Source organism: Leptodactylus fuscus, chromosome 10 (assembly GCF_031893055.1).
Source record: "Leptodactylus fuscus isolate aLepFus1 chromosome 10, aLepFus1.hap2, whole genome shotgun sequence".
In the NCBI taxonomy this organism is placed as follows: domain Eukaryota; kingdom Metazoa; phylum Chordata; class Amphibia; order Anura; family Leptodactylidae; genus Leptodactylus; species Leptodactylus fuscus.
In genome coordinates this window covers 3,066,702-3,075,736 of record NC_134274.1, presented here as the reverse complement: position 1 = coordinate 3,075,736, position 9,035 = coordinate 3,066,702, and positions in this window count along the sequence as shown.

Genomic DNA, 9,035 nt, shown 5'->3' with positions numbered 1-9,035 from the left:
GGTTCACACGAGTGTGTGTATTCAGTCCAGGGAGAGTCCGCATAGAGACCCCCCCCCGAGACTGAATACAATCGCAATCGCTGTGCTGTCAAAGCACACGTACCCCATAGACTATAATGGGGTCCGTGTGCTTGCTGCGCACGAATCGGGCAGTGCGCGGCAAGCAAAAAGTTGAAAAGATTTTGCATTTGAACTCTTGCACAATTTGTTGCAGAATTTTTGGCAAATGTAAATCTGTTCCATTTATGTGAAGAGGTTTTTTTCTTTTAGCAAGCATCAATTTCTGCAACAAATTTGTCATATGAGAACATGTCCTAACTTGAAATGTACTGGATAAATCCAGCTCGATCTTTGCTTATGAGGATGAAAGTCAGGCTCATTCAATAACTGAGAGCTTTTCCCAAAACAAATGGGGAGAAATGGGAAAAAAAATTGCAAGTTCGCTATTCTCTTATAGATTTTGTTTTCTTTTTTGAATTACTTTAATTATTGTCTTATTGGTTCCTTAATCGCTTGTACCTGGCCTGTATTACATTCTGTTTCACCGTTTTGGGGCTTACACATAGCTGCTGTGTTTAAAACTATATCTCCTAGTATCCTATGTGGGCTCCCATTAATCGAATGGTAAACCACTGGTTGAGTTGCGCTGCTAGAACTTGTGATGCATCTATGTGAGAGCTAGCACGTGCTAGGTAAAGCAGAAAGCTACTTCGCATGATTGACCCGAAGATGCCTTCTGCCTGTAGGTCGTTGAACACAATTTGGCTGGGGGAATCCAAATAAGGTATTTTTATTTTGCAAGAACCCTTGAGAGTATTTAATGATATTAGACTAGTGTATACAACCCCTTTAAAATTTCTTTCTGCCGCCATATTCTGACACCCAAAATGTTTTCATATTTCCATGTACAGTGCTGTGTAAAGTGACATCTGCGTCCATCCATTTGTCCAGTGATACCGGATAGTTCAGTGATAATCGGTGGAGTTCCTCAGGATCTCTTGCTCTCCATCATAAAGCAGATCTGTTTTATTGTTGTAGATTTTATTGATACCATTTTGATGTTTTGACCACTTTTTATTCAGTTTTTTTGCCATAAGTGAAGTAACAATGCACAAAAATTCTGCACAGTAAGAACGCTTTCAGAATTCAAACCGTTAAAAGTTTGTATTTGTCAATTAACAAAATTAAGTGAATGAAATAATAGAAATCCAAATCCCATCAATATTTGGTGTGAGATTTTCCCTGTGGAGGAGGAGTCCTAGAAGTGATGATCTGGCCCCCCCATCATATAGCCCTGATCTCAACATCATCCGGTCAGTCTGGGATGACATAAAACGACAGACGGACTGGAGCAAGCAACATTCACAGAAGATCTGGGCTTTCTTCTCCAACATGGCGGTGGGAACAACCTTGCACATAGAGTATACTGAACTACTACTACTGTATTGCAGTGTATTGTAGGATTCCTGACAATGGCAGAGTGTAATAGACATATACTATTGAAGGGCCGGAGTGCCTTCAAAACACTTTCAACCGTTGTAGCAACAGATCCTTGCTGGCTGACTATTTCAGAAGCAATCCCGCCCTATATGGGAGTCCCATACGTTGCCACTGTTTCGATGCCTGGGTACCTAAGAGGTTAATGAGTTGCGATTGGTTCTGTGTTTGCTATAATAGAGATGGCACTCGTTGTGTATGGAGAGATCTTGTCCCCTGAGTCCTCTCCATATTTCCTCTATAATATCATGATACAGTGGTATTTATAGCCCTTTGGTACGATCATAATGAGCCCTTTGCAGCAGGAGATGTTCCTCGTAACTGCTCTTTCCTTGGTAATGTGATTATTTCACAGAGCCTTCTACAGAGCAGGCCAATAACATGTACAGTAAAATAACAACAGTTTTCCTTTGCTTTGGTGCTTCATTGTTGTCAAAGGAAGACTGTATGTATACAAACCATGATTCGTTTCATTGGTAAATGTGTAGTATATCTTTAAAGTTCATAGGTCACTAATGTTTACTGCTTACCAGAGTAAGGAACTGCCCAGTACATACTGATAACTGGTCACATGACTCACGCTATAAGTGCTCCTACACATCTGTGAGTTTTCTTGTGCTGATGCATGTGTTTCTTGAAACCAAACGTTTTGCATTTTTAATCAGCACTAGTCAATTTTTCATGTGTAATAGCAGCTTAATAATAAATGTACAACTATTGCACTATTGATAAGATACGCATACTCCAGATAGTCATAACAAGGATAATCACAGTTGCTCAGTTACATATGGGGAGGGTGAAAGCTGAAGCAAAAACCTAAATATAAGACATGTAAACTTTGTGTGGGTCAGAGGCTGGAGATCAGGGAAGCTGACGATCACGGGGCAGGGTTTCTCTGGACACAGCATCCATCCAGGCTTTGTCAGAGCCCTCAAGTGTTTTATGCTCATTTGCATATTGCAATGTTTAATGGAAATGAAGCCACAGGTATGAAAACTTATATCAAAAATGGACTGAGGAGACTGTACCCTGAAATGTACTGGGGCTGGTTTCATAACTATTTCCCTACTGACAGACTCCTGACAGACTTTAAGACCATATACACAATACAAAGTTTTCACTACACGTGAAGTTAGTTGTAAAAGTCTGTCTGTCTGCAGCCGCCACTAGATGGAGCTCACTGCAAACAAAATGATACTGATCAGCAAACAGACAGAATTGTGTAGAATAAAAACAGGGAATTGCAAACTCTATACCAGAAGAATGGAGAGCTTAGCATTGTAGGAAGAATACTACTCAGATGTAGCACCTAATAAATGTTTTAATCAGCTCAACATGCTTGCAGAGGATAATCCACCACTTGGTGCATGGTAGACAGCTTGAGCCTGTTGTTCATGCCCATAAGTTAAACAGGTATTTTCATCTCGGTATTTATAGCTATATCCATAGAATTATGAATGCAGAGAGGTCACACTTGTGCATATTGTGCATATAGTGAATGGCGTGATGTGCACGAGCGCAGTCCCTCTCCATGGACTTGAGGTCACAAACTGGGCGCTATTCTCAAGATAGATATGGGTCTCAGTGGTGGGAGCTGCAGCTATAGGGTATTTATGGAATTATTTATGAGCCATAAATACTGAGGTTGGAATACCACTTTAAAGCAAGAGGTCAACACTCTTGAAATAAAAATAAATAAATAAAAACTTGTTCCAGCTCTGAGTTGTGGAGTTGGTTTATCTCTTATGTATCTGCAATAAAGCTGGAACAAGTTCTTATTGATCCTTGGGAGCGCTGGATCTCTTTGATCTAATTATACAGTACTAGAGGGAGGACCCGGCTTCGCACGGGTATATTACATGTTATGTTTGTGTAGTGGCCTCATAAGAATTGTCCAGTTTTGCACTGATGTATTTTGTATGTGGTTTGTGTGTATGTCCATAAGCGTCATGTGATTATGTGTATCTCATTTTGGATATCAGTGAAAAACCTGTGATCAGTTGTTATGGATACCTGGAGTAAAGCTGTATCTAATCCTTCCCCATGCAGTACTGTGTTTAGACGCAAGTATCTAATCCTTGTTGGTGTGGTATTGTGTACAGATGTGTGTATCTAATCCTCCCCCATGTGGCATTGTGTGAAGAGGCACGTATCTAATCCTCCGGTAAATGAAACTGTGTGCAGACGTGCATATCTAATCTTACAGCATGTGGTACTATGTGCAGACGCGTGTATCTAATCCTCTGGCGTGTGGTACTGTGTGCAGACAGGTGTATCTAATCCCTGGCGTGTGGTACTGTGTGCAGACGTGCGTATCTAATCCTCCCCCGTGTGGTACTGTGTGCTGAGATGCGTATCTAATTATCTGGCATGTGGTACTGTGTGCAGATGCATGTATCTAATCCTCCAAAGTGTGGTACTGTATTCAGACGCATGTATCTAATCCTCCCCTGTGTGGTATTGTGTGAAGAGGCGCGTATCTAATCCTTTGGCATGTGGAACTGTGTGTAGACGCGCGTATCTAATCCTACAGCATGTGGTACTGTGTGCAGATGTGTGTATCTAATCTTATGGCGTGTATAACTGTGTGCAGACGTGCGTATCTAATCCTCTGGAGTGTGGAACTGTATGTAGATGCGTGTATCTAATCCTACGGCATGTGGTACTCTATGCAGACGTGTGTATCTAATCCTATGGCGTGTACAACTGTGTGAAGACACGTGTATCTAATCCTCCCCTGTGTGGTATTGTGTGAAGAGGTGCATATCTAATCCTATGGCGTGTGGAACAGTGTGTAGACGCGCGTATCCAATCCCCCGACATGTGGTACTGTGTGCAGACGCGCGTATCTAATCCTATGGCATGTGGTACTGTGTGTAGACGCGCGTATCCAATCCCCCGGCATGTGGTACTGTGTGTAGACGCGCGTATCTAATCCTCCCCCGTGTGGTACTGTGTGCACACGCATGTATCTAATCCTCCCCCGTGTGGTACTGTGTGCACACGCACGTATCTAATCCTCCCCCGTGTGATACTGTGTGCGGAGACGCGTATCTAATTCTCTGGCTTGTGGTACTGTGTCCAGAGGCATGTATCTAATCTTCCAAAGTGTGGTACTGTGTGCACACACACGTATCTAATCCTCCCTTGTGTGGTATTGTGTGAAGAGGCGCACATCTAATCCTTTGGTGTGTGGAACTATGTGTAGACGCGTGTATCTAATCCTATGGCATGTGATACTGTGTGTAGACGCGCGTATCTAATCCTCCCCCGTGTGATACTGTGTGCTGAGACGCGTATCTAATTCTCTGGCTTGTGGTACTGTGTGCAGAGGCATGCATCTAATCCTCCAAACTGTGGTACTGTGTTCACACACACGTATCTAATCCTCCCCTGTGTGGTATTGTGTGAAGAGGCGCGTATCTAATCCTTCCACTTGTGGAACTATGTGTAGACGCGCGTATCTAATCCTACTGCATGTGGTACTGTGTGCAGACGCGTGTATCTAATCCTATGGTGTGTACAACTGTGTGCAGACGTGCGTATCTAATCTTCTGGAGTGTGGAACTGTATGTAGACGCGTGTATCTAATCCTACGGCATGTGGTACTCTGTGCAGACGCGTGTATCTAATCCTATGGCGTGTACAACTGTGTGAAGACACGTGTATCTAATCCTCCCCTGTGTGGTATTGTGTGAAGAGGCGCGTATCTAATCCTATGGCGTGTGGAACTGTGTGTAGACGCGCATATCCAATCCCCCGGCATGTGGTACTGTGTGCAGACGCGCGTATCTAATCCTATGGCATGTGGTACTGTGTGTAGACGCGCGTATCTAATCCTCCCCCGTGTGGTACTGTGTGCAGACGCACGTATCTAAAACTCCCCCGTGTGGTACTGTGTGCAGATGCGCGTATCTAATCATCCCCCGTGTGATACTGTGTGCGGAGACGCGTATCTAATTCTCTGGCTTGTGGTACTGTGTGCAGAGGCATGTATCTAATCCTCCAAAGTGTGGTACTGTGTGCACACACACGTATCTAATCCTCCCTTGTGTGGTATTGTGTGAAGAGGCGCGTATCTAATCCTTCGGCGTGTGGAACTATGTGTAGACGCGCATATCTAATCCTACTGCATGTGGTACTGTGTGCAGACACGTGTATCTAATCCTATGGTGTGTACAACTGTGTGCAGACGCACGTATCTAATCCTCTGGAGTGTGGAACTGTATGTAGACGCATGTATCTAATCCTACGGCATGTGTTACTCTGTGCAGACGTGTGTATCTAATCCTATGGCGTGTACAAATGTGTGCAGATGCGCGTATCTAATCCTCTGGAGTGTGGAACTGTGTGTAGATGCGCGTATCTAATCCTATGGCAAGTGGTACTGTGTGTAGACGCGCGTATCCAATCCCCCGGCATGTGGTACTGTGTGTAGACGCGCGTATCTAATCCTCCCCCGTGTGGTACTGTGTGCACACGCATGTATCTAATCCTCCCCCGTGTGGTACTGTGTGCACACGCACGTATCTAATCCTCCCCCGTGTGATACTGTGTGCGGAGACGCGTATCTAATTCTCTGGCTTGTGGTACTGTGTCCAGAGGCATGTATCTAATCTTCCAAAGTGTGGTACTGTGTGCACACACACGTATCTAATCCTCCCTTGTGTGGTATTGTGTGAAGAGGCGCACATCTAATCCTTTGGTGTGTGGAACTATGTGTAGACGCGTGTATCTAATCCTATGGCATGTGATACTGTGTGTAGACGCGCGTATCTAATCCTCCCCCGTGTGATACTGTGTGCTGAGACGCGTATCTAATTCTCTGGCTTGTGGTACTGTGTGCAGAGGCATGCATCTAATCCTCCAAACTGTGGTACTGTGTTCACACACACGTATCTAATCCTCCCCTGTGTGGTATTGTGTGAAGAGGCGCGTATCTAATCCTTCCACTTGTGGAACTATGTGTAGACGCGCGTATCTAATCCTACTGCATGTGGTACTGTGTGCAGACGCGTGTATCTAATCCTATGGTGTGTACAACTGTGTGCAGACGTGCGTATCTAATCTTCTGGAGTGTGGAACTGTATGTAGACGCGTGTATCTAATCCTACGGCATGTGGTACTCTGTGCAGACGCGTGTATCTAATCCTATGGCGTGTACAACTGTGTGAAGACACGTGTATCTAATCCTCCCCTGTGTGGTATTGTGTGAAGAGGCGCGTATCTAATCCTATGGCGTGTGGAACTGTGTGTAGACGCGCATATCCAATCCCCCGGCATGTGGTACTGTGTGCAGACGCGCGTATCTAATCCTATGGCATGTGGTACTGTGTGTAGACGCGCGTATCTAATCCTCCCCCGTGTGGTACTGTGTGCAGACGCACGTATCTAAAACTCCCCCGTGTGGTACTGTGTGCAGATGCGCGTATCTAATCATCCCCCGTGTGATACTGTGTGCGGAGACGCGTATCTAATTCTCTGGCTTGTGGTACTGTGTGCAGAGGCATGTATCTAATCCTCCAAAGTGTGGTACTGTGTGCACACACACGTATCTAATCCTCCCTTGTGTGGTATTGTGTGAAGAGGCGCGTATCTAATCCTTCGGCGTGTGGAACTATGTGTAGACGCGCATATCTAATCCTACTGCATGTGGTACTGTGTGCAGACACGTGTATCTAATCCTATGGTGTGTACAACTGTGTGCAGACGCACGTATCTAATCCTCTGGAGTGTGGAACTGTATGTAGACGCATGTATCTAATCCTACGGCATGTGTTACTCTGTGCAGACGTGTGTATCTAATCCTATGGCGTGTACAAATGTGTGCAGATGCGCGTATCTAATCCTCTGGAGTGTGGAACTGTGTGTAGATGCGCGTATCTAATCCTATGGCAAGTGGTACTGTGTGCAGACACGCGTATCTAATGCTACGACATGTGGTACTGTGTGTAGACGCGCGTATCTAATCCTACGGCATGTGTTACTGTGTGCAGACGCGCGTATCTAATCCTATGGAGTGTTCAACTGTGTGAAGACACGTATATCTAATCCTCCTCTGTGTGGTATTGTGTGAAGAGGCGCGTATCTAATCCTCCCCCGTGTGGTACTGTGTGCAGACGCACGTATCTAATCCTCCCCCGTGTGATACTGTGTGCGGAGACGCGTATCTAATTCTCTGGCTTGTGGTACTGTGTGCAGAGGCATGTATCTAATCCTCCAAAGTGTGGTACTGTGTGCGCACACACGTATCTAATCCTCCCTTGTGTGGTATTGTGTGAAGAGGCGCGTATCTAATCCTTCGGCGTGTGGAACTATGTGTAGACGCGTGTATCTAATCCTACTGCATGTGGTACTGTGTGCAGACATGTGTATCTAATCCTATGGTGTGTACAACTGTGTGCAGATGCGCGTATCTAATCCTCTGGAGTGTGGAACTGTGTGTAAACGCCTGTATCTAATCCTTTGGCATGTGGAACCGTGTGCAGATGCACGTATCAAATCCTTCAGTGTGTGGAACTGTGTGCAGAAGTGCGTATTTAATCCTCTGGTTTGTGGGACTGTGTGCAGACGTGTGTATCTAATCCTCTGGCGTGTGATACTGTGTGCTGATCTGTGTATCTAATCCTCTGATGCATGTATCTCAGTTTGGATATCAGTGTTGTATTGTACATGTGGAGTGACCGTGTGTATTGCAGTTGGAATATGATTGGAAGTCTTGCAGGTTTGTATTGGCTAAGGGGGGGGGGGGGGGGGGATTTTGTTTGGAATGCTGTATCTCAGCAACGGTACGTCCGAGCGAGTTGGAGTCTCGTCTTAAACCTTCCCGGATACCTGAAGTATCTCTGTACCAAATTTGGTGAAGATCAGTCCAGTCGTTTGGTTCGCATTAGAGCACAGACAGACAGACAGACAGACAGACAGACAGACAGAAATTCATTTTTATAATATAGGGAGATATTACTCAGACATTCCAACTTTCATTGGTAAAAATCAGGACAGGAGTCCAAACCTTCTGACCACCTTCAAACCTTCTGACCACCTCAACACACCACAAAATTCACCCTATACTTTAAGACGTGATGTAAAGTAATGAACACTGACCTGTTTTTATGCTTCGTTTGATGTTCAGTCCTGACACCACCACTGATCAGTCTGTAAAGATAAGATTAACAGTATAAGTACACCTTTATCTACACTTTTATCTTAGTAAATAAAAGGAAATACACAATGTTCAGTAAACTCATTCGTAATTAGATTCACACTGTGAAAAAAAAATATCCCATTTACTTCAATGGGAGCCGCTGGCTTCTTCTTTCTGCTAGCTAGTAGCAGAAAAGAGAAGTGAGCTGCCCTATCTTGCTGCAGTGTCCGCGGCACGAGGCTCCCATTCTTCAGGCCTAATCTGGAGCAGAATGCCATGACAGGATGCCGGTGCACTGCATCAGCATCCCGTTGCAGCTAGTCACGCGTAAGTGTTCACACGCAGAATGCAAATTCTGCTGTGTGAACATACCCTAATACCACATTTACACTAG